Source organism: Asparagus officinalis, chromosome 4, assembly GCF_001876935.1.
Source record: "Asparagus officinalis chromosome 4, Aspof.V1, whole genome shotgun sequence".
NCBI lineage: Eukaryota > Viridiplantae > Streptophyta > Magnoliopsida > Asparagales > Asparagaceae > Asparagus > Asparagus officinalis.
The window spans coordinates 27925299-27953278 of record NC_033797.1 but is presented as its reverse complement, the minus strand read 5'-3'; the positions used below and the strand labels follow the sequence as shown (position 1 = coordinate 27953278).

The 27980-nt window shown below is 34.8% G+C and overlaps 2 long non-coding RNA genes across 3 annotated transcripts; one reads left to right on the top strand and one right to left on the bottom strand.

Annotated features, from left to right (window-relative positions):
- Positions 1–23536, top strand: LOC109837054. 2 transcript variants are annotated; one of them, XR_002246163.1, is made up of 5 exons: positions 1–376; positions 1038–1325; positions 1447–1508; positions 16025–16053; positions 23140–23536. It is a non-coding gene; the product is annotated as an uncharacterized LOC109837054 (long non-coding RNA). The 2 variants fall into 2 exon arrangements; XR_002246164.1 differs by lacking the exon at positions 1038–1325.
- Positions 5813–22789, bottom strand: LOC109837055. Its single transcript, XR_002246165.1, has 3 exons — positions 22754–22789; positions 6726–6763; positions 5813–6025 (listed from the first exon to the last, which is right to left on the bottom strand). It is a non-coding gene; the product is annotated as an uncharacterized LOC109837055 (long non-coding RNA).

Here is a 27980-nt window from a genome sequence, read left to right as displayed (position 1 = left end):
TTCCCCATTTCTCTCTCTCTCACGTTCCCCATTTCTCTCTCTCACGTTCCCCACCACTTTCCCACGACTGTTTTTAAGTTGCTCCGTTTTGCAGTTGCCCACCAATTCCCCATCCTCAACCATCCCATTCGAATCAAGAACTCCTCCCTCGACCTTTCCATCTTCAACAATCTTCTCCATGTCCTTCTTGCTGTGTCGATGGCGGTGATGGCGATGGCAGTGATGATGGTCTGAGCATGTAAAGTGCCAAGTAGGCGAAACTATAGGGTATTCAAGTGCAATTGAGCCTTTTTTTGGCCCAAAAACAAGTGCTTAGAGTTACATAGCGTGGTCGTTCCCCAACCTTCGTCTCCCCGCCAAGAGCTCTCCAATCAAGGTATTCACCTCGAACCTCTCGCTCTCGCTCACTCATCTTCTCAGGGCTTCCCCCCCCTTCTTCTCACTCCTTTCTCCTCTTTTCACGAATTTATTGTAAAAAAAGTTTTGCCCTAATTTGTATGTTTTCGTCATATTTTTTGCCTTAATTTGTGTCAATTACATTTTTGCTCTGGAGTTTCTCCTCCCCTCACATCCTGCTCCATTTTACACCTCTTTTTTTATTGCATTTTTTTTATAATCTTATCCTAAATGCGTCAAATTAATCATTTTTGCTATCACATTGAATATGTTTTAAACTTACCCAAATAAGAATTGATTGATTTTACAAGGTAAACGAATGTCAAGAAATGAAACTGACCTCATATGCGATTCGAGCCTGGTAACAACGAATGAATAATATTTTTTTTTAATTTTTTGACTTTTTAGGATATTAATTGTAGCCTTAGGAATCATGATGGGTTCGCTAAGTTGTTGCATGCACTTTTTGTGATGGGAAATGAGAGACCCTTTAGCTGTGATTATGCCTCTTTGAACATGCAAGGCAAAACATGGGTACTTTCAATGTGAATATGTGGTTAAGCATGATTACTGCCCTGTTTATTATGCATCTTTGTTTACTATGACAAAGTTTGTTGAGTTATTTTATGATGCCTCTTCAGTTGTTGTGGTGGATATAATGGATTGGGATCCTCTACTCATCAATAGTAACTCTTAACATTTGCTAATGCATCTCCACCTTTCATTTTGTGGATAAGCACAAAATGAAAGATGGTCCTACAAAACGAAAGGTGAAGATGCATTAACAAATATTAGGAGACACTATTGATGAGTAGATGATCCCAATCCAAATATAATAGATGTCAAGTTCAAGTCACGGTGTTGATGAAGTGGCGGAGCTTTCCCCTTCACAAGTGGAGGACTTACATTGTAGATATGACAGAAAAAAAGTGAGGAGAAATGACAGAGATAATATGATAAATTAATCTGCTCAATTTCATTTTCTGCCTAACCTAACCCATTTTATCATTTGATATAAACTAATTGCCTTACTATGTATCTATTATGCAGTGCAACATAATGTTTTCAAAGTACTGATCAAGGATCTCAATGTCCAAGAGGCGGTCATCATTGTAAGTTTATTAGCAAATTCATATTCTATGAAGCTTTTCGTGTTGAATTAAGTTATATTGTCCATAAATACTAGATTATGACTCTCTTTTCTTTGTCCATAAATATTGAATTGGAATCTTCCTGGTTGTTATTTGTATCATTCATAGATATTAAGATAAGTTATTATTTTGTCCATAGATGTTTAATCATATTATGTAGTTGTAATTATGCAAAAGTCTAACATGTATCTTGAAACTTAATTTCCATACTTTTGTTAAAAGTAATTACAGTAGATTTGATCTTTTTATCTGTATATGTAAAATGTTTGCTGTTTTATTTAAAGACTCTTTCTATATGTATATTTACCGCTACTAAGTCATTGCAATTAAGAATATTGTAAGATTTACAGGAGCATATATCACGATTGTCAAATTAAAAATCAGGTTAGAGGATTACTGGATCCATAATGTTGAACTTCACAACTATATATATTACTTGAAGGGATAAGCAAGAGATTTAACTATCTATGTTTCCATGTTTAAATATGGAATTCAAGTACATGATGAATTCCCAACATATACCTATCTGCATATCCTCATCGGTTATATATAATAGTGATGAAACAAGTAATTATTGTACATAAAGCTTGAATGGAGTTATTGTTGGCTATTGATGTCTATTTGCATATCCTCAATGGTTATATATAATAATAGATATTAGACTAATATCCTATAATGTATTCTTATATCATTACTATATTTAAATATTATCATAATTGAACATAATATCTAACATATTCTTTAAATAATGGATAATTAATTTTTAGCATATGAAACAATGTATATAAAGTATAAGATAATTTAAGATAAATTTCAGGTGACAAACTACAAAAAATAATGTGGGGAAAAATTAGTCTAATATAAATAATCTGTAAGGATATCGTGCTTAGCACGGGATGAATACTAGTTAAAAGGAGAAAGAGAAAAAAAAAGTATAGTGTCCCGGAAATGTTTGGAGAACCCATTCTATATATAAAGATTAAAGTATAGTTAAAAATTAAACTATATAATTGGGCCAAATTTATCCCCCAACCTTCCTTTGCACGCTTGTCGATAAAAATGTAAAGAAAGCAACTTTCTTCTCTTTAGTGAAGAGAAAGAGCCCCTTGTTTACACCTTTTATTTCCCTCCTTTACTTTTTTCCGTCTCCTTGGTAAGAGGCGGTTTGGTTAAGTGGTTTTATAGAAAACTTTATAGAAAATGGCTAATAGTAGCAGTTTTATAAATAATTTTTTTTTGGGGATTTCTATAAACTGTGTTTGGTTCAAAAAATTTTACAAAAAAGTTTTCTATAAATTACAGAAAAATACCCTATTTTATAGAAATCAATTTCCGCTCAAAATGGGAGTAAATCAACTAGAAATCTGACATATATATTAAAAAATAATTAAGTACATAAGTACTCTTCCCACGTGATTTCCCATGGGCATTGTTAGTAAGCTATTTTCTATAAAGTGACATCCAACCAAAAAAAAAAACAACAACATATTTTCTATAAAGTTAGAAATTTTTTCATACTTTGAACCAAACAAAGAAATAACAAAAAATAAGAAATATGGTACTCTTTTGAGTTTTATAAAATTTTCCTACAAATTTTATAGAAATACAATGAAATCAAATTTTCAGTACTTTTCTTTTTCCTTTTTTTTATAGAAACTAGTATGTCATACGTGCGTTGCACATGATGCATATTAACAAACTACATGAGTTTAAATATTTGAAGGCCAAGTAATTTTTTACTCACCAATTTTACAATTATTTATTAGACACATTCTTAACATAGAACATATGCTACCTGCACATTGCTAGTAGTTTTAAACAATCATCCACTAAATAAGTTTTCATGTGCATCCACTAAATAAGTAATTTCAGGTTTCATAATTTTCCCATCATATCATTTCGTAAGCCTATAGATTGTAGAAAATGATTTTATGAGCAAAATTTCGTAGGCAGGTTGAGAACATCAACTTCAAACTTATCATTGCAAGAAAATGTTTTAACCCTTCATCCTCCCATCCAATCAGCCATAGTATTTGAAACATAGGGGTGATACCTGTATTCACATTTTCCAACTGATAAAATCCATGAAATTTAAAGATACCACAAATCCTTAAGTTAATAGCGAGAATGTTTTTAAAAAATAGAATATCCAACTCATCATCCTGACCAAAAACCAAATTATGAACCCCACAAAACAATTTAAGTCCCACTTTGTCAAAATTCAAAGAGCCAGGACATTCGCCAACAAATATCAACAATTAATCTAACATTTCTAAGGCAACAACAGAGAAAAGCACACAAAAGCCTCTACCAACCTCATTCATTAGACACAAGAAAGCAACGCAACGGAGGATAAAACAATGTAACACAAGCAACAAGTTCATCTCATGTAAAAAGACGCAGAACTAGCTCCACACTTCATATACACTATCACCAGTTCAAGCTACTCAACATCAAAATAGAACCATTTGTTCATATGTGAAAGTTCCCTAAGTTACGAATTTTGTACGTGGAAAATTATTTCTTTCCTCTTAGTTTCACTCTCAAGACCCTCTCAAGTTTGGTAATTTTTTTCTGATTTGGAATTGCCTTTCTTGACGCTTACTCTTGAATCACTCGAGGCTTCTCATTGATGAGTTGCAACATCAAGGATGTATGTTAGTCTACAATCTTGAGCGAGTCATTAATGGAAACCAGAGAAAGTAACAAGAAAATACCTGTGCATTTTTTGCCTGGCTGAATTTTTATCCATTTGAGCTTGCATTATGTTTTTCTTTAGTTTAGTTAGGACTCTCTCATCTTAGCAAATTAGGACAAGTTAAACAAAACAAAACAAAAAGGAGCAAGTATTATTACTCATTACCATCAATACAATCCTGTAAAAAGCTCAAAAATGTATGCTACCTAGTATCTACATTAACAGTACAAATAATATTCAATGAGTAATTGAAACTTCATACATGTTTCAGACTAATATCAAGTGGGTGTGGTCTTAAAAGTTATGATGCATGTTTCGAACTTTTGCAATTTAAAACAATGAAACAAGAAACTAGAGCTAATTCTGAATTGGAAATTGCAGAAGTAAATGAAAACAAAAAATTCCTTGCAAAACTAAAGTCTTGTTGTTCAAGAAAAGAGATAACATCTTATTCATTTCATAGTATTTCAATAACTCATGTTGCTATGTTCAACATGATTGAAAATTTTAACTCATTCAACCTTTAGATTAATTAAAGTACACGCATTTTCACCTGAAGTTCTCAAGAGATCTACCAATCCACAACTAAATATTTGGAAACCAAGTAAACTGGTACATCTCCACATAGATAACTATGGAAGGAAGTAAATACGTTTGTCTCCAAAGTCCTAGAATTTATAGCGCCTCAATAATGTCCTCTCACAGTCCTTGATATAGTTAATAAAGCATATCCCGGGACAACAAAAGATGATGAAGTTAGGGGGATACACCCAATGACAGAAAATGAATGGGTAACATGCAAAAGTTCTAATAATAGTGATTTATGAACTCTATATTATGCACAGTTTCTTATTGAGTTTTCTCCATCTCAACGGCTATTGAATATTATCCAACAATGCACCGGTCAAAGACAGATTCTTGGTAAACATGGAGATGGCTTTGTATAGATGGACAACCTTCACGTCATGAGCAGACAAAACTATACCCTAAAGTATTATGAACTTGTTTTTTTATGCTCAAAAGGATGCATAAAAATATCAAGTGCTAATATTTTAAATGAGGCAAACATTACACAAATAAACATTTGCAAAGATACTATTACTGGGCATAAGATACATGGCAACATGAGGGTAAATTGCATGAAAGAAATGCTGACTACTCTCACAAGTAGATGTTTACTAACAAAAATAACCAGACACAAGTTCTGAATATATTTAGTTCATGGAATTGAAGGTCTTTGAGAAGAGGAGATATAGTAGATGTGAAAGCAAACAATCGGACATGCACATACGCATACACGTGAAGGTTTTAGGATGTTTCTCTGCACGCTTACATGTAAACACACTGATGAGAAATAAATGAAAGAAATCCAAAAGAGGAAGGTGGATAAACTTAAAACATTAGCAGGGTGAAAACACTCACGGGTATCCTCAGCAAGCTTTCTCGTGTTCAAGGAAGTGCTGCTAGAAGCAACTTTGTTTGAACTAACAATAGCCACCCATGTAAAACAAAAAAGAATAAAAATCCTTTGCACATTTACAAGTAGAACATAATGTGATTCATTTATTTATACAGTACCAGCACCCTTGTATAGTACAAAATTATAACATGTAAAGCATAATATCCGAACACTAAGCATATGAGGTTTTGATAGTATATAGCTATTGGCATGTCATGGACTCATGTGGCTCAATAAAGCAGTCTTCATTCCCTGGTTGAGTGCTGTATACTCTGTAGCATTGTTGGTTCCATGCTCCAAACCCTCATGAACTCGATTAATCTGGTCATATCCCAGATCAAAACACATCAACTCCTCTACTAAAACCCTAACCAAAAAAAACAAAAAAACAAAACAAACTATGTCTAGGTGTTTAACCAAAAAATTACCCTGATCTATTTTTGAAACTATCAACTTCCAAGGTTATTTCTAAACCCAAATTCCAACCTGCTTTATTTTTAAACCCATTTTACATATTTCATTAGTTTTATGCATATGATCTTTTAGAAAAAAATAGTTTACGTATGACATTTTCTAGGAGTCATTAGAATGTAAACTATAATCCTATCACCCTTGTTATAACTTTAGAATTTTGATATAATGGCTAGAGAGAGACTTTTGCATAATATTAGGGACAAGTTCGAATCTCACAAGTATCAGAGCCGCAAATTTAATTCAATTTTTTTTTTAAAAAATTTATTGTTCCCGCAACGTAATATCTGATCATAACCCATTAAAAAAAATAGCATTCTACCTACAAAAAATCCAATTAAAGCTTTAGAAAATTTCACCACCAATGTCTTTCATAGTTCATCCATTACAGTTTCTTTTATGTTGGCAATTCAGAAATCACTAAAAGATTAACTTAAATCTTGAAAATTAAATTCATAACACGAGCTTACTAAAAATAAGTAATAGAAGACGTTCTTCACATGATCACGAACTTTAGTTTACTAAAATGGAAATTAAGAAGTAAATTTACCTCGATAGGTAGATTCTCACAACCTAAACCTCTGATCGCTACATCAAAATTAGAAGGAGAAAAATTAGAAATATTACCAATAATCAGAACTAATCACAATGTTGGGTATATGCTTTGTCAGTGACTGATGGTTGCAATCGGAACCTAAAAGTATAGCTAGAAATAGCCACAAGATAGCTCCAATTATTCGATCATGTTAGATGTAAACCATTGGTTAGATCAATAGAAAAGTTATTGTGAAATCAAATCGATGCATAACTATAAAAGACATCATATAGTCTCTACAACTTGAGAAATTTTATTCCTATAAATTGTCAGCTTGAATAATTTTTTAGCCGGTATAAACTATGTTCATGATAGCATGATTAAGACCATGAAAATAAATGACAAAAAAGATAAGATACTAGTGCATATAAAATAACATTATTATGAAATGGATCAGTATTAAATGCAGAGGACATTTGTGCTTAAGCTAAACTCATGCCAATTGTATGCTAACTACTTATCAAAAACAACACTCAGGTGAAAGTAAAATATAAGTAGGAATGTTGTCATATAAATTTGAGGATATTTTTTTAATAGAGAATGCAAAATGTATCATTTAACTTTTTGGAACATGAATATATAAATTTCCTATTGAGTATCACAAGCACATTACATGGTTGTACCATTTATGTGTTTCGACATACATTATTTTTGTCCTAAGATATATAAGCATTATGTGTATTTATAGTCCCCATATGCACCACCTTCAAAAGTGGGAAAGCTACAAGCTATCACATAGTTATAGTCCCGCCATAATATCTCTCAGAACTTAACTTGGTACTAACCAACCCACCGAGCAGTCTCTAATCGCTGGACGATAGGGGCTGAAGTATTTTCCGATGTAGGAGTTGACATCAGGGAAGGATAGTGTACCATGAACCAAGATACCAAGTAGATATATGACATCGGCACCCGAGGAGTAGGAGTCTGGATAATAGTCTTCCCGTCTGATTTCAACTTCTTAACCTCAATAAATTCAGAGGCTAACTCCCGAAGGTCACTCTGCAGACAACATACCATAGCCGGCAGGAGATTCAGAGGTCGTCCATAAGCCAGAAGAATAATTGGATATAACACTTCTATGGTAATGGCATCTATAGGACTGGTTGGTACTACACAACGTTTCAACCAAAGTGTGAGAAAACCAGCAAACAAGGCCATGTCGAAAATTAAGATCTCGACCTGATAGTGAAAACTTTCAAACATAGTGTATGTCGGGAAAACATCTTCCTTTGCATCACAAGTGTAATGGGAGGTTGCATCGTCGATGCACTCATGAATTTCTTCCAGTGTGCTGGCAGCCAAGCGAGTTACTTCTGTATCCTTATCATACAAATTTTGAAAGAGATACTCAGCCCATTGTCCTTGTTTGACACCACTCGCTCGCTTACCGGTAGTCTGTGCACATATCTAAAAATGGCACATTAACTCCCAATAAGTATCATAGATTTTTGGAGCAGCATTTTTCAAAATTTCCAGCTCCTTATTCCCAAGGACGAACTCCTCATAAGGCAGTTCTCCAAATGATAGCCTCGAGATCTCAAACATCTCGTGGAGTGCAGAACCTAATTCACCAACAGGAGTGAAAAAGGTATTGATATGAGGGCTGTAGAATTCCAGCATGGCAAAAAGGCCGTTGTAGTTTGGAGAAATCCCGTATCGAGTACCCAATATCAGGGTTCTCAGGTCAAAATTCTAAGGGGATCTTCCAATTCCTCTAGAGCAAAATTTACCATCCGAACCTACCATTCAGTCTCACTTGAATGTACCCATGTCGGAGCTCTAAAGTCTTGGGCGGGGAATTCTCCTTGCACAAAGATAAATTTTCTAATGAATGTATTCACCAGCTTAGCAAACTCACCGATGGGATGTTCCTTTTTAACTGAACCAAGCTTCAAAGTCATAAAGTAATTGAGGCCAGCTAGGTGAGCACCGCGATGAGTAATATGTCCAGTAGCGACGCCACCTTGTTCCTGGACAAGTTCTCAATCCATAGATCGTGGAACAGAAGCACACTGATAATAAGAGATCGACCACATCCGCTCCAGATTTGGCAAAAAAAGGTGACAATCATTGACGGTTCTCAGCCACTTGTAATTTTCATCAAACATCCGCTTCGGGCCTATATTAACAGAATCTCTAAAAAGGAAGGCTTGTTTCTTTAAAACATTACGATCTGCTGTCTCAAACTTTGCATCTATAACCAAGGATCTGAGGATTTCAGGAAAGCCTGAGTGATGAATTTTACCATTTCTTTGTTCGTATCCTGGAATATAGGATACTCTAAACTAAAACTGAAGAGCGTATTTTTATCTGCACCTCCTGCATGATCGAAGTAATTATTGAAGGAAGGATGCTCACTGGAGTAACGCGCTGCACAAAATGAGATGAAAGTCAGTATCAAAAATGACATAAAAAGTCCAAGAAGACTTAGTCAAAATGCATGGAATAATCATGCATTCTACATGACAAACGCAAGGGTTAGACCCGTATTCCAAATTCAAGAACGCAGAGGTCAACCCAACGGTCCAAGTGATAAACGTAGGGTCGAAACCCAGTGTGTCAAACTCAAAATGCAGGGTTAAAACCCAGCGTTTCAAACTCAAAATGTAGGGTCAAAACCCAACATTTCAAACTCAAAACACAGGGTCAAGCCCAGCGTTTCAAATCTGGAACACAAGAATTGATCATGCATTTTAAATCAAAAAACGCAAAAATTTTACCCCATTGCGTTCCGATGGCTAAACGCGAGTTTTCACTCTACGTTAATTGTTTGGAACTTGTCGAAACAAGTTATTTAGGTCTCCAACTTACCACTGGTAGGAGGAGTCGACAGCGACGGCGCAGTCGCCTAAGCACCGTTGGCAACCTCAGCCACCGATGGACCTTGAACTGCTACTGGTTTCTAGGATTTGGAAGCAGTTTTCTTCTTGGGAGCCATTTCGATCTCATCGAAGAAGATGAACGAGCTTACCGGAGAAGAATAAACGAAGATCTTCGTTGGGTTCACTGGAGAAGATGAACAGGACGCCTGTTGAGTTCGCTGAAGAAAACAAAAAAGTCAAATGACTTTTGATTTGACCTTTGGTGGTCTATTTTATAGATAGCTGGAACTGTCAAATCGGAACGAGATTTTAGGCAAAAATCCCACTAGTTTTAAGTCGGTTAGACTGCTAAACGCAAGGGTTAATCCAACATTTCAAGATTCTAAATGCAAAGTTTAACCTTGCATTTCAACTTTCAAACGTCAGGTGTAATCTTGCATTTCAGCTTTCCAAACGTAAGGTGTAACCCTACGTTTCATGTTTCAAAAGCTAAGGACCAATGTTGCGTTTCAGCTTTCAAATTAACCCTCATGACGAGCTACCACAACCATTGGGGTTATTGTATAGAGAAGCTAGCAATGACCATCAAGGTGACAAAATCCGAGAAGAAACTAATTTACAACAAGAAGCTATGCAGTCTCTTCGATGAGTACCAATAAGTTATAATGGTTGTCGTTGACAAAATCGAGCTTGATCCCCCGTGCAATTCATCCTTTCAAATGGCTTAACATTCCCACTAAGATTAATAAGGATATTGTTCAAATCATTACCCTTGATGAGTTGATCAAGAAAAGAGACAGAGCGAGTCCTCCTAAATTATTATTTTAGTCAAACTTAGGCTGCGCCTTGGGTGTTCATCAATACCTATAAGGACCACTTTAACCAAATTTAGGCTGCGCATTGGGTGTTCATCAATACCTATAAGAATCATTTTAGCCAAATTTGAACTACGCATTGGGTGTTTATCAATACCTATAAGGATCATTTTAGCCAAATTTGAGATGCACCTTGGGTGTTCATCAATACCTATAATGATTATTTTAGCCAAATTTAGGCTGCACCTTGGGTGTTCATCAATTCCTACAAAGATCATTCTGGTCAAATTTGAGCTGCATTTCACATATTTATCAGAATTTACGTATTCAATAACGTAGCGGGTTGTTATTAATAACGCAAAAATCCACGCCTCACATGTATGGGGGATTTTGTCTCGATCCTTAATTAGAGACAAGATGACGCCTAACATGCGTCGACGGTTAGTCTTTTCCCCGTGAAAATGACAAAGTCTATATATTCAATCTCAGGTATAATATCATCGTCTGATGAACACGTTTTCTTCTGAGGACTTGCTGCCTTGTTGACATTCTCAAGAGTCACACGTTTGGAGCCACGCTTTTGTGAGCGTGGGACCTTAATGGGCTTTTGGACAATGACTCACAGTTCGAGATAGTCAGTTACAGGAGCTTCCCCATTATAGAAAATCCCTGACTTGTCACAAGGGCGTGTGTGACCCCCAGCTCGAGTAGTTACTCAGGGTTCAGTCACCGGACCCAAGCACTCTTTGATCAAAACTTTGCTTCGATCCCTGTGCAAAGGACCCAGACGATCCTCCATTGCTTTCTTGCCTCTGGATGAATTCACACTGTTGCGTGGCTTTACTGTATGTGAGGGATCAATTGGGACAGGGACAAACATTGACAGATGTGGGAAAACAGGCATAGAACAACTCCTGTCTCGCCCCTGGCGCGGCACAGGTCCTTGTGACCCACCCTTGGTCGGGTCACCACTTGGTGACCCGTGGGCGGCCCGGTCACCAGCATCGGTGACCCCGCCAAGCTTGGCCGAGTCAACCACTTTGCGTGGCACCGTTGGTGGTTGCGTCGACTAAGGGGTGACCCGTCGGTGGTCGGGCCACTGTAGGGTGACCCGTTGGTGGCCAGGTCACCGTGTTGTGTCTCGTATTTTTTTTGTCTTTTCGGCCATCGTTTTGAACTTCGGCCTCCATACTTTACGCAGTCTTGCCAGTTTGTTGGCTTTGTCCTCCTTCTGCATCTTTTGTGCCTTTTGCACAAGAATTCATGTGTGCACAAGCAGTGCTCGATGTTTTTGGATGCGCTTCTCAAGGGTCGAACATGTCCTTTTGACTTGGATCCATTCGTTCGTTGCTGGTTTGGAGGAGGGGTCATTTGTGTTAGACCCTAGAGGGGGGAGGGTGATTAGGGTCTTTTGCTAATCTAATCTGATTTAAATGCTAATTAAAACTTATTATTAAATTATTCTTACAAGATAGATATACAATATGTTATAAGCAAGAATAAGCAATATGAATAAAGGGAAATATCCTAGCAATGAGATATACAATGAGATATATGCAAGGATATGAAACTAACTCAAGGGTAAATAATCTAAACTAGATAGTAAGCAATATAAACAAAGAGACAAATGCACAATAAGATGAACAAAAATAAGTGCGCCAATGCAAACTCAAACACACGATATGTTCATGGAGTTCGGTCCCCACGACCTACTTCTCCGCTCCTCACCTCGATGAGATCTCCACTATCACAACCGGGTTTTTTATGCTCACCCGAATAACGTTTACACCTCAAACTTGGTTTTCTAGCTAACCGAAAACTCTACAAACTCACACTATCACGACCGGGTTTTCTATGCTCACCCGAATAACATTTATACCTCACAATATGGTTTTCTAGCTAACCGAAAACTCTACAATCTCATACTATTGTAATCACACTTTACACCCTCTTAAGTGTTGGTCTCTAGCCCGTGTCTCCCTCAAGTGTTAGGAATTATAACCTCTCTCTAAGTATTGTTACCTACCCCACTCCTCTTGGGACGACCCTGTCTCTCACGACATACTCCTCTCAGTGTACAAGGGTATTACAAAGTGATCTACACAATTAGGCACGAATACAACAGTGGTTGTTCTCTACAATGGATGAGAACTCAATTAAGCTCACTCTCAATTGTTACAACTCCTCACACCCCAAATAATACTATGAATGTAAATACAATAAGCTCAATATGGATGTGTGGAACAATAAGATTTATCAAATCTAAACTCAATACAAAAACTAGCTTTAATGAATAATAATCTAGTAAATATGCAAATGTAAAGCTAGATATGAGTTTAGAAAACTTCGTAATAAATCAAGAGAGAGAGGCAGAAGAGTTGGATGCTCAAACATCGATGGATGATCTTCCTCAAGCTCTTGTGAAATTTTTTTTCACAAAAAAAACTCTCAAATGCTTACAAGCTTTTTAAACAAACTTAAACCAAACATAAACCCTTGTTAAAAAAAATCTTAAACTTGTTTAAAACACTCTCATAGTTGCTCTGGTAGTGGGGGGTTTGAGGGTTTATATAGAAAAAGAAAACAACAGCCAAATCCCCAAACGAAAGACCAAAAAGCCTAAAGAATCAAAAATCTGATTCTGTACAAAATATAGTTGTTGGGCGATCAGCGGTCTACCGTGGGAATTTCGAGGTCGACCGCGAGCAACTCTAGAAACTATTTTGGGCTCTGGACATCAGCCGATCGACCGTGACGGTCGACCGTAAAACTCTTTGGACTGCATCCGGTAGACCGTCACAGTTGACTGCGAGCCTCTGAAAAACATCCTGAGTCTCTGGACTCAAGACGGTCGACCGTGGTGGTCGACCACAAACAGATATATGGATTTAACAGGTTTTGAAGCAGTTTTCTGATTTTGAAACCCTATTTAAAAATATCAAACAAATTCTAAAAATTATAAAACTTTGCGAAAGGATTGTAGACATGATAATAAACATGTTACCAAAGCTGGTTTTCAAAAAGGACATACCAAAAGAAAAATATCATTATTTTGCAAAATATTCCAAAACATAAAAATGTAAACACATGAGTTTTGACGTTTTAGCTTAATCATATTTTGAAACATTACAAAATAATTTTGTAGACTTAATAAAAGATGTATATGATTATTGTTAAGCCCAAAAATTGAGAAAACAATATTTTTACAAAATTGCATATTCTATGCAATATATTTTTAAACACAATAGAATATGAAACAAATGAAAATGTGAATAGTTTTGTTTGTTGTTGCGTATCTATGTAGCTAAACCAAAACAAAATAATAAATATGAAATTTGTAATTTCATATTTATAAACATAAAAAACCTAAAAATATGTATGTATATATATAACTATATATATACATAGAAACCAAAAACATATATGTATATATATAACTATATATACATAGAAACCAAAACTAAAATGTGTGTGTGTGTGTGTGTGTGTGTGTATATATATATATATATATATATATATATATATATATATATATATATATATAACTATATATATCTATATAAAAACCAATATAATGTGTGTGTGTATATGATTGAGCTTAAAGTACTAACACACATAATATAACACCTAAACTAAATGTTACCCAAGCAATCTTGACCTTCAATAAGCTTGACTTGGTACACTGTGCGGATGAAGCTTGAACTTGGATCTTCAACTTGAATTACGTAGCTTCACTCTACTATTCCACCAACCTCCATTAGATTTGATCGTGAATGCTCGATTCAATCCATCCTCCAACATGTTGTTTGTCTATAATAAATAAGAAAATACAAATACTAGACAAACAATATTAGTGGTAAATTATTTGTTAAACATCATCAAAACAAAGAGGCCAACAATTTGCTCGCAGTTAGGGTGCTTGGTGTTTCTTGAATTTCAGATCTGCCCTATAACGAATCCCGTCCACTGGCTCAAAAGCCTTAGCGACTTGGCAAGCGAGGTGTTGACGTTGCCTTTTACGTGCCCTCTTCGATAGGATTGGTGCGCCTTTAGTACTCAACTCCTTGATTAAGGAGGAGTTCAGATCTGTAGATCCGGCCTCGTTGGAGGCCAGATGGGGGTTACAAGGTGCAGCTAACGCAGCAACGGGGGCGTTGATCTTCCTGCGCTTGCGAGTGGGGTAGGATCTGGAGGAGGAGGATGACAAATACTCCTCGAACTTCTGTTGGTCGAACTCGTGCTCAAACTCTTCTTCAACCGGGATCCAGATCCGAGGCTGCAACACGATAGCCTCTACAGAAAAGCTGTTGGCTCTCACTGTGGTCGCCAGCGTGTTTGTGTCAAAAGTTGTATTTTGTATTGTTTTGAACCTGTTACAACCGTTTATCGATTACAAGTTCAAAAATAGAAAAGTTGATCTTTTTATAAGATCTTCTTACACAATAAAAAATAAAAGATTATAACTTTGTCAAACAACATACAGATCCTATTTATTAGTCTCTGTTTGTGCGGGATCTTCACCTGTGCCGGGGACGCGTTAGTCCAAGGACCATCGCGGATCAGATCCGGTTAACAGAAGATTGATTAAAGCTCTTACTTCACAAAGGAAGTAATCACTAAAGTGATAATCTCGACCAAATAAGATTACGACTCTTCTCGAGATCAAACCAAAGTTTGATCTGGAGGAAAAAGGAAATGGGCTTCAGATCCTTCAAAACGCTCCTTCTTTATGCCGAAGTTCGCCAAGATCTGCTAGCCCTCTGAAATTCATCAGAACCTCGCTCTAGCTCCTCTAAAGTTCATGGCTTCTTTCAAATCTGTCTTTATGAGTGTGCTAGGGGTGTATTTATAGGCTTTAAATGCCATGTTTGTGGATAGGAATGTCGTGTTTGTGGATAGGATCGAAGAACAACCATTATTATCCGTTTAGGCGGGTTTTTAGTTATATAATAGCTTCCACACATTTAATGATAACTCCACATATTTATGGATTACTCGAGGAGTTCTAAAAGCTAATCTTATCAGAAAATACGTTGGGATCTGACTTGGGCGCGAGTCACTTCGACTATCTCGCATATGTCCGAGATAGTTTGGACTATCTCGGGTATTTTGGTCTTAACTCTTTTGTCTGACCTCAGAATAATATGATTAAAGACACGTTGGAAATCTAACAAAGAGACCTACAACTTTTATCTTTTGAGATTCTTCAGATTAGAATTGCATCATGGCCAAAATATGAAATACATAATTGGTGTCTCCCAGGTGCGAAATAGTCTAGACTGCCTCGATTGTTTTGGCTCTAACTCCCTCGTTTGACCTCAGAATAAAGTGATCCAAGGTGCATTAGAAAGCTCACGAAGAGCTCTATAATATCCCATGGGAAAGACACCCATGGGATGACCAAGACCCGAGTGGTGCTTACTCCTTTGTGGGTGAAACGTAACCCCAGGTCGAGTCGCTTCTTCGTTATTGTACCATCCTATTGATTTATATGCTTTATCAACTCACTTTGTGCATTTGTTAGCTTTTCTATAATATTATATAATCCTCTTTGATTTGGATAATAACATTCTTTATCTTCTCTTCTACTCGAACTGCGTGCGGGAACCTATAGGCAATTTTTGACGCCTACAATCGCATAAGGTACCTTGTTATGAAAATTTAATGTTATTTTTATTTTATTAATAATTTAAATTTGAAACTTACTTTATTTCCCATTCTGCTTCTTCAGTATTGCAATTGTTGCAGTTAGCTATGGCGTCTTCAACAAAAACCTTTCTTTGGCAACTCTTGCATGTAGTATAACAAAGTGATTCTGGATTGATTATTGTTGATATCTCTGCTTAAAGTAGAAATAAATATTCTAAAAAATAGTACTCAGACTATAAATTTATAATTTCTTATTATTTAACTTATTAATATTTCATCCAATATAATAAAATACCTATTTTGTAGCTATTGATGATGTGATGATATCACCAAGCATAATCTTCTTAGATCTTCTCATTAGCTTCGATGGAGTTTGCTACATCAATTTCTCATAAATTTTTTCCCGTTCCCATCATCATATATTTAAGACATGTATTATTTTTAAAAAATTATATTAAGAAAGATTTTATTTTCATAAGCATTACCATTCTTTAAGAGCGTGTGCTTCAGTAATATCTGGATCTAACAAAAATATTATTGTAGGTTTTGATGATAGTTGCAAAACTCCTATATTCATTATATGGTTACTCTTTGGTTATATAATTTTTTGAGAATAATTAAATTAAAAACTCTTACCCATGTATCTATTTGCAATCATATTAATTATTGCCATAATTAGTTTTTGTTTCTTTCTGCCTTCGAATATTTGACCTTCTTTCTCTGCATGCTCTCCCCATAATGTTAATACCAATGGATCATCTTGTGTTAATTATAATAAATTGTTAAATGGAAATGTTAGTATTTTATTATTTGTTAGTGAAAATATATTTCATCTTTAAAAAAACATACTCTTAAATTATTATTATGATCTCTCTTCTAACTGATGTATTTGTTGTGTATAATTGTCTCACTGAAGTGATGAATCCTAACACATCTGTATAAACATTAAAATTTTAGTGCTTAAAATTTTAATTTTGTATTAGAAATTCTATATTGTTGATATTAAAAATTTAGCATACTAAAAAAATATATTTTCATTATTGTAGTCGTCACCTCTTGGAATAACTTGAATGAAAATGGTAGAGTACCAATATTGATTTCATTATCGGATACTATGATCTTTGTGTTTTGTCCAAAAGCAAGCTCAAAATTAGGATTCACCGATGCATATTTCCTATTTATAGGTCTGACTATACCATTCTTGATGATAATAGTATTGTTGAGATGGATGTATTCTTTAAATGTTTTAATTGTAGCATTGAATAGTGTAGCTTGAATCTTCATTCCCCGTATTAATTTGTTGTAACTTAAACTTCAAAATAAATTACTAGTTAAGTATAAATTTAATGAAATTCAAATAAAATATTAAATATTTCATTTGAAGAGTTATACATACCTCTTCGTCAATCAGAATAATCTTTGAACATAACCTGAGCCTTTTGAAGATGAGAATTGCTTCAAGGACATTTTTAGTATAAGCACTTTGATTGAGAAAGATTATTGATATAACTTCAAATCCTTTATGAAGTTATTGTCACCTTTACCTTTACGTTGTCTTTCAGCAGACATCTTCACTGTAATCTGAGTAAATATTAGAAATATGAAATTATTAAAATTTTAAAAATTATAGTAAAGATATTGATTTTTTTTCACCATCTTCTTATTGTAATATTTAGTCCTATAAAATAAATAAATTAAATTTTGATATTTTTTGTTATTGACATTTACAATAAAGAAGTTAGTCATTTAAATATTTGTCCCTACCTTTTCTTTGGATAGAACTTCTTTGTAGACAATATTTTTGGTGTATGTATAACCTTTCTTTTGTTTTCTTTCACCTTTAAGCAGCACTCTTGTAGTGTTTGTTGATATACCACGAAATAAAGGGACGTATAATTGTCCATGTGAAAAAACATGTTGTGGTAAGTAAATACCCACTGTGCGAATTGTTTACCCCTGTGCTTTATTTATTGTCATTGTGAAGCATAACCTTATAGGAAATTATTTTCGTTGAAATTTGAAAGGGTAATTTTCATTTTTAGCAGGTGATAACGGTTTCCTTGGAATCATTACTTCTTGAGCCGCATGATGACTTTTTGTTATTTCTGCTTTAATAACATTCTTATCAAATTCTTTGCAAACCATTCTAGTTCCATTGCAAAGTCCATTTGATGGGTCAAGATTTCTAAGTAACATTATCGGACAATTATGCTTCAGCTTTAGTTTGTGCGGCGAAAGACCATTAGGCATCAACTTGTTTAGAAATTCTTCTTAGTAGTAGTTGTTTGGATCATCAACAGCCTTGTCAAAACTATGGAAAATAAACCCATCACCAGGAAATTTTTCCAAAAGCTTGTCATTGAGCTCATCTACATATTCATTTTTGTTGCAAGAATAGCTCGTTCTGTCATAGATTCAGCTGAATTTGCATTTTGCTCAATTGATGGAAATACTTGGTTTAATAATTCAACTTCTAATTGTCCATTTTTGCTATCTTCAATCACAATACTTTCAAGAAGTCTAATTAGTTCATCATTAGTTATTTTTTCTGTTCCATTTTCGATGCGTAGCAAGAATTTACTGAATTCTTCATCATTTCTTGCTCACATGTTTATTTTAAGGTTATCTTTTCCATAGTCTTCCACAAATAAGATTTTACTAACCTGGCATTAACTGTTTGGCTTCTTGTTCCTCTTGGAATAATGAGCAACACTTGACAAAAATCTCCTCCAAAAACGACTACTGTACCACCAAACAATTCTTCTGTACTCAATAGGTCTAGCATTGTACTATCTACACTTTCAATTGCTACTCGTTTTGCCATAGGTGCTTCATCCCAAATAATTAATGTTGCTTTTCTAATCAAATGTGTAGTACCTTCCTGTTTAGATATATTACAAATTGTTGCCTCATTAGCATTAATAGGTATCTTAAACCGTGAATATGATGTGCGTCCACCAGGTAATAAAGATGTTGCTACTCCCGAAGTTGTAGTTACTATTGTAATCATTCCTTTTGATCTAACATTGGCAAATATAGTTCTATACAAAAATGTTTTTCCTGTCCCTTCAGTACCATCTATAAAAAAAGTCCTCCCTTATTCATATTAACTCTATCCATTATTATATCAAAAGCTTTTCTTTGATCTTCATTTAATTTATTCTTACCCTCTATATCTTCTTGATGGACTTCAACATCTATCTCATCCTGTATGATTCGTAGATTACATGATGGATCACCTATTTCATCCTCTTTAAATTTAGGTAAATCAAAATCTCGTATTGTCTTCCCCATGCTCTCTAAGAAATAATTAACTCCCTCTAATGTCCATGCAGTTTGTTCTGCATCAATCGATGTAGATTTGTGAACGAAATCTTCAAACATTGCTGCTCTATATCTCTCCCATAAGATTCTGACATTTTTTGGTTGACAATAAACAAGAATAGTTGCAAATAATCTTCTTAATGTGTATGGCATCTAAAAATTTACAGCTTCATCCAAGCATTCGACTGTACTATCGTCAGATTCTAAGAGTCCTCTTTTCTATGCAGACTCTTTAAAGGTCCTCCACAATTAATCCATTAGTAGTAAGTAAGTCCTCCCAAGAAGTAGGACCTTTAACATGATTCAATAATAGCCTTAAATAATATCTCTCCCCCTCTATTGGACTTGCTGAATTTATCCATTCAATCACGACCCTTTTTTCCTCTCATTCAATATTTCTTTCCTACTACCATACATAATGTTTAGGAAATTCTCTGTACAACAACATCCTTACTTTTTGATCTGATGCATATTTTCTAAAGAATTCTGTAAGCATTGTCTTAGTTATGTGCTCCCACGTCATAATATTTCGAAGATCTTCATTATTCAAATAAACATTTTGCATATTTGGAAGATGTAAGTGGAGGTTAATGACAGGGGGTTGCATATCATTTATCTTAAATTTAAAAATCCGCCAAATTGCTTCTTGTGTTGATACCCATCTAGCATCTTGGTATTGTTTGATCTCATCTACAAGATGTCTTTCCTCATTTGATGTAATGCACACAGCTGCTTTGTCATGCCCTTTGTATATATATTTATAAAGATATTTTACAGCCTGAAGTCCAGAGCATACTTCAACATTAACATGACAATTATACATACTTAATAGGTAAGGGTTGTATGAAACAATCCATTGATTGTCTAAAATTGTGTTACATACAAAAATTTTCTTTCCATCATTCCTTTGCATATATATTGGATAGCCACCACTCCTAAACTTGTCTTTGAACAAAAAGGATGTGGGTAGTGATGTTTACATTTTTCTTCAACCATGCATAGACTTGTTTTCCTCAAAGATCCACAAGGGCCATAAACCATATGTTTTACCACCTTTTCATGCAACATTGAAAATAGTGACTAATGTGGTTATTCTACCGATATAAATTTATCAAAATGATCTGGGCTCATTAACTTATATTCATGCTTCAAAATTAATAATATATGAGCATGTGGAAGTCCCCTCTTTTGAAATTCAATGACATAGACACGAACAACTACTTTACCAAAAACTTCTTTCTTAAATAGCTGGTCTTTAAGATCCTCTATTTTCCCTCTAAAAACTCTAGAAGAAAGATCTGGTCTATCCTGTACTATTTGTCCATTTAGAAGTTCATTCCTTATTTCATCCTAATCTGCATTGCATGTTATTATAATGAAGACATCCGGTTTACTGTATTTTTGAACAAGAGCCATAGCATCCATATAACGTTGCTTCATATCTTTGTTCTCCTATAAAAGATGGTGGTAAAACTATGCTATGTCCAACTTGATCACCACGTGTTTCCCCAGCAGTAAAACTATCAACAATTCCTTGATATAATTCTGCTCTTATATTTGATTGATGTTTTCAAAAGAAATCAAGTCGTGTTGTCTCTAACTTCACATACATGTCCACAATAAACTGTTGAAACAATCGTCCAACAAGTAGCATAATGGATTTTATTAGATTCCGAATCTGAAGCTTGTTGTAATAATACTCCCTACAAGAAACATATTGCCCTCCTTGTCTTTCGATATCTGTTATTTTCTTAAAAATTATAAAAAATTAATAGGATATATGATATATTTTACTAACGAGATTAAAATTTGGCGTTGGTTTTACCTTATGATTGCTCCTCATTAAGTTGTCTAGCTAAATCCAAAGTCTGATTTTCTTCGATCATATTTAATTGTCTTATTTCATTCCGACCTTTGTAGATAAACTGTTGCCACCCACTCTCTCCATTTGGAAATAAAATCAGATATTATAGAGGATCGTAGCAACAATAATAATGTTTGACCTGATGCCTTTGTCCAGAGTGCTCTTGTATTATAATCTCTCTATTTAATGGTTCATTTAGATTGTTTCCTTCTATCCAAATTGTCGCCACTTGCTCTGTTGTTGGAGAGTTATAAATTCTTTGGTCAAGGTTAGTATTCTTAGATATACGGATTTATAATTCTCTCAACGTTGGTACATCTTTAAGCCTGCATAGAATTTTTGCATAAGGATTGTCTTCTAGGATTTTCATTATAGTCTTAATTGTGTTTCTGTTAATTCCCTTCTTGTATGTCATTCATCCTATTTTGCAATTCATTATCTGTATCATAAAAATATAACTGGAAGAAGCATGGTCTATCATTTTGTGGTATCAATCCAGGCAAACTATGGTAAATCTAACATTGTGCTCTAAAAGTGTATATTCCATGCCTTGAAGATGTCAATTTTTTATAAATTGCTACCCCAAATGAAGTGAATGAGAAAACACTATTATATGCTCTAATGTTTCTCTTAAACTCAACACCCTCATTATAATTCAATGTTAGCAAGTTATATAATTCATCTAGAATATGAGGTTCCACAAGTACCATTTCTCCATTATTGCGGCAAAAAGAAGGACTCTCATATTCAAATTTTATTGCTCCACAATGGATGCAACTTGCTATCTTTCTAAGTTTGTGTAGTTCTGAATAAGACGACCTTGATATATTTGTTCCTATATGATTGTAATATGTTATTAGTTAATTTTATATGCTGTAAAAACTTAAATTATTATATTTTAAAAGTTAACAAAGCTCACTGTTGCATTCAACTTGGTAATTGGATGCTCGTTCTAGCCAACTTGCACTTCTTTTTATTGGTTGTTATTCTGTATTTTGACTATTATACATAGTCCTCTTTATTCTCTTATTTTGACACACCCTTCCAATATAAGTTTCTCCCTCATTATTACTTAGCTCGTTGTAGTAATTTTTTCTTTTGATTTTCTTTGATCCTGTTGATAGATCTGTATGAATATATTAGTATTATTTGTAATTAGTTATCTTATGGATGCATTAGAAAAATTAAATTTGTTTGACTAACCTTCATTTGGTTCCATTTGTTTTTTCCAATAATTTTTGACGCAAACTTGTGAGAATATTATTTGGAATTGTACAATAATTGAACGTTAATTTATTTTGGTCATATAATAAATTTAAATTTAAAATTTAAATTGTTATAATTATAAATTTATTCATTATGTAATTTTAATAATTGACACAATGGAAAATTTCATGATGTAGTTATATGCAATTAAGTTAACATACTAATTGCAGCACTAATAAAACTATTGTTATAATTACTATATGAACCATATAAAGCATTAATTTTGAAAAGGAAATGTACCTTGTTTTCCTTGTTGTAGTTGTTGGTTGTTCTAATTCTTTATACCTGAAAAAAATATCGAAAATAAAAAGTTAGCATTACATCAAATTATCTTAATTTGGTTGTTATATTTTATTTTTGTAACTTTTGTTAATTCAATTTATAATTTCTTTTCAAAATAAATATCTTTTTAGAAAATATTTATTAAAAAACAAACATATGAAATAAAATTGCAAATAAACATCTCAGTTATAAGACAAATATTTTAATTTAATAGAGGAAAATATAACTTTGATAAGCAATACTTTTTTACTGGAACACCACCATGGAATCATTATTTGAAGATTGTCGGCATGTTGATGCCATTAAGATTGCTCACAGTGAAGGATGGAAATTTCATTGTTCAGGTTCGATGAGACTACAGATGGACATGTGAGAATGTAAATGGAGGAGATATGGACAATAGAAGAGCTAGATTTCAATATACAGAGCCCGAGCATGGAATGTTTCTTGCCTGCTGCTGGCATCCAAGAAGAAAAAAAATGCAATGATGTGGCAATGAAGAATGAGATTTCGCCTAAGAGAATACATAATGCTCTGATAAAGCTCGGTTCTTCAAAAGGTCGCTGCAATTGATATCGTAGACTCGGTCTGTTTGGAGGAAGAAGATGAGATGCAATGAACAATGACTTATTTGGTTTTGTAAATATAGAATCCATGTAAAAATTGGAACTGGCATGACAGAATTAGTGTCTTAGGATTGGAATTTGATCAACTGAAGCTAATACTGCTCTATTCTAAATAGTATAAGTACTAATAATATAACTTAAGCTGAATTCTAAATATCAATTTCTTGCATATCATATAAGTTGTTAGACTACTAAGTAGATAGAACTACAAGTATAAATTACTTCATTAGTTTTTTGATGTAGTTTGTGGAATGAATTACATGCACAACTCTAAAAATAAATCAGGATAGAAGAACTTGTCCATGAACGTGATTTATACACATGCTTTCAATCTATGAAAAAAGGAGTACAAAAGAAACAGGGAAGCGTCAAAGAGGTTTTTTGATGATATGATGAGGTCATATTTGTCTGCTTCTATGTTTACTTTTAATACTATGATTAATTTCTTGTGTAAAGAGGTGGATTTGGAGGCTGCAAGGGAGGTTTTTTCAAAGATGAAAGATATTGATTACTCACCGGATGTTGCTACTTATATTTCTCTCATTGAAACCAACAGAAAGAAGATAGGATAGGGCTGGAGAAATAAGTGGTGCATTAATCATACATTACTTTTTTTTTTGGTGATATTTTTACTCTGTGCTTTGTCCTTTGACTATCCACCTTGTTTTAACCTATGAAATAATTCCCAAGAATCTAAATGTTAGCACATGAACATAGGCAACTTTCCTACCTACGTAGTATCCTTCTCTTGCTCTCGGCACACGTTTAAGTTTCATAAGCTTTTCTATTAAATATTTAAAAAAAGGCTATTCTTCTGTTATTTTTGTTCCACTAATAGTTGTTTGGCTTAGAATTCGCCTTTGATGTGACCCAAATATGAAGTTAAAATGTTATGCTGCAAAGACCTTCCTGAGATAGAATTTGGAGCTCAAATTGATTTCAGAGAGTATTCCTTCCTTCAGAACCTAAGGGTATCTTAGCATGCAACCTAAAGCTCTGGAACCAACACTTGAATTTTATTTATTTATGTTCTCTAAATAGTTTTCTTCCCGTTGACTTTCCTTTCTATTTCTCACGTCAAAGATTCATTTATGGAAGTTCAGCTTTGTGACAAAGCAGTCAACAAAGAGCCATGTAGTGAATGAAACAATTACAATAGGATCTCTTTGATTTCCTAAGCATAGCATCGAAGAAATGGTAATATATCTACACATGTGGTGCTGTAAAGATTTGAATAAGCATTCTTTACATGGTTAAATCCGCTATGTCACTTCTGATTCCTCTTTTTGAATGTAGCGTGCAACATTTATTATTAGTCAGTGTATAATTAACTTATAAAGTTTTGCGTTTTTGATATGATAATGTTCAATTCGAACCAATTACTAACATAACATGTGTATGATGGATGATTCCACGTGTATACCATGTAAAATCTGCTTAACTGTACTCTGCTTCATGCTTATATTATAATGAGATCTGCGACACCTTGTAATGGGTATTCCACTCACCTTTGTCGGTCTCCTTTGATAATATTTGTTGCCTCTTGTATCATTATCGTTGTAATTTCTACATAATTTGATTGCTTACTGCATGTATGTATCAATATTAGATATTCGAAGGTCACCATGCTGGAAGGTTTAGGAGACTGATCAGCACTTGGCACCCCTGTCCTGCATCAGTAGTTTATTACGTATTCTTATGTTCAAAAGATGTTACTTTTAGTGCTTGGTATGAGACGTACCTGTTGGATAATTTGATGATCTAGGTATGAATAGATGAACTAAAAATATAAATTAATTACCGCTCACCGACAGAATAATAGAAGTCTTCTCCTCTCTTCTCCCGTAGCCAATGATGGGAATTAGGTCTCTTTTCTGCATACAGTTGAGAGGAGGGACTCCCACCCTTTATATAGATATTTGTGATTAACCCTACCCATCATGGTTTACTCACAACCGTGGGATTACACTCCGATTGATCCTATCCTTTAGATGTTCAAGATAATCACCCAACTTGATAAACTTGAAACTGTCTAACCAGACCATGTGGTTAGCATCCTGATCCTAACTTGAATCGATGGCAACTTTAAATCAAATCCAAAATCGAGTAGGTTGGGCCACTTGGGTTCGTTGGATTAATCGAACCCAACAATCTCCCACTTGGCACAACATACCTCATTTTAATTTTCAAAAATATTTTAATTTTTGAAAACTTTTAAAGTCGGGTGCACACCCATTTTTTTTAGAAAACAACTTGTTGCCATGATTCTAATTAGGATAGTTTCCGAAACCTTTTCCTTAAAACAAAAGTACCACTAATGGTTGATCGTGAAAACACTATATGCTCTAATATGGCACAAGGTCACTCCACGGTCCAACCGCTAGTACCACTAATGTTCTAAAGACATTTTCCTTATGGTGGTTTTAGTGGAGTGTAATAGAGCCGTACATCCCTTATGGTCAAATCCGATGTACGCCCTTAAGTGTCCTCTGCAACATACACAAACATGTATGCCGTTCTGAAACTTTTACCGGCATCCGCCATGTGAAAACCATCACCTTTAGTCCAGAACGAAAGCCTCAAATATGATGCCCAATCATATTCAGCTTCTGCACAAATTTAAGAGTCTCTTTACTTTAACCTTTATGACTCTATGGACCACTGTCTTTAATTCGAGTTTCTTTACAATTAACTTGAAACTCTTTACTTTAAACTTTAGTTTTCTTTACTTTAAAATATATATATCAAGCAACAATGACCAAGAACACAATGCTTGAAAATATCAAACTGCTAAAAATTAGCACAATAGTTTCTTTATGAGCTCAAAGCAATCCAGAATATAGTACTTGAAAACAAAACAAAACTACTACGACAACTGAATCTCACTGATCATATAGAATCAAAAGACTCTAAAACACCCATACTGGATACATGTTCCTTGAAGAGCCCTGGAGAAATTCCCTTGGTCAAAGGATCAGCAATCATCAACTGAGTCGGCAGATGAGGAACCTCAATCAATCCTTGTTCGACCTTATCAAGGACTAACTAATACTTCACACCGATGTGCTTATTCCTGCTAGAAAAATTCTTGTTCTTTACAAACTGTACAACTGCCTGAGAAAAATTCTTGTTCTTTACAAACTGTACAACTGCCTGATTGTCACAATACAACTTTACTGGTCTCTGAATGGAATCCACCACCTTTAGTTCACTGATGAAATTCTTGAGCCAAGAGGCATGCAATGTTGCTTCAAAAACAGCAACATACTCAGCTTCCATGGTGGATGTCGTCACTAAGGACTGCTTGACACTTTTCCAGGAAACTGCTCCTCCAGCGAGCAGAAATATATAACCTGATGTTGATTTCCTGCTATACGCACATCCGGCGAAATTTGAATCTGAATAACCAACGACTTCTAGATTTTCAGACCTTCTGTAGACCAACATAAAATCCTTGGTCCTTTGCAAATACCGCAAAACCTTCTTTACAGCTTTCCAATGAGCTACACCAGGATTTTTCTGAAACCTGCCTAATATTCCCACGATATAACTGATGTCCGGCCTGATGCATGACACCGCATATATTAGACTGCCAACTGCAGAGACATACTCCTCAAAGTTCACGAGCCTAAGCTCAACTTCATTTCGTGGGCATTGAGATTTGTTGAACATATCTCCTTTAACAACTGGGGCTTCACCTGGTGCACAAAACTTCATGCCATATCGTTGAAGGACTTTCTCAATATAAGCCCACCTGGTGCACAAAACTTCATGCCATATCGTTGAAGGACTTTCTCAATATAAGCCCTTTGAGATAAGCCCAACAAGCCTTTAATCGTTGAAGGACTTTCTCAATATAAGCCCTTTGAGATAAGCCCAACAAGCCTTTAGTTCGATCTCTATGAATCTTGATGCCACAAACATAATGAGCATCTCCGAGGTCTTTCATATCAAAATGCCTCGAAAGAAAATCTTTAGTCTCATGTAGGAGATGAATATCGCTGCTGGCAAGCAATATATCATCTACATATAATACTAGAATGATGAATCGGCTCCCACTGATTTTAAGGTATATGCAACGATCGACAGGATTCTCTCGGAAGCCATTTGATGTTATCACTTGATGAAATTTTAAGTACCACTGTCTGGAAGCCTGCTTGAGACCATATATTGACTTCTTCAATCTGCAGACCAGATCTCCCTTAACTGCAAACCCTTCAGGCTGCACCATAAATATTTCCTCATTCAGATCTCCATTCAAGAATGCCGTCTTGACATCCATCTGATGGAGCTCAAGGTCAAAATGGGCGACGAGAGCAAGAACTATCCTGAGAGAATCTTTCTTAAATACTGGAGAAAAAGTGTCGACGTAGTCAATCCCTTCTCTCTGCTTGAAACCCTTGGCCACTAGCCTGGCCTTGAATCTCTCAATATTTCCTTCAGAATCCCTTTTGGTCTTGAAGACCCATTTGCATTCCATCGCTCTAGCTTTGTTCGGCAAATGTACCAACTCCCAAACAGAGTTCTTTTCCATTGACTGAAGCTCTTCTTCCATAGCC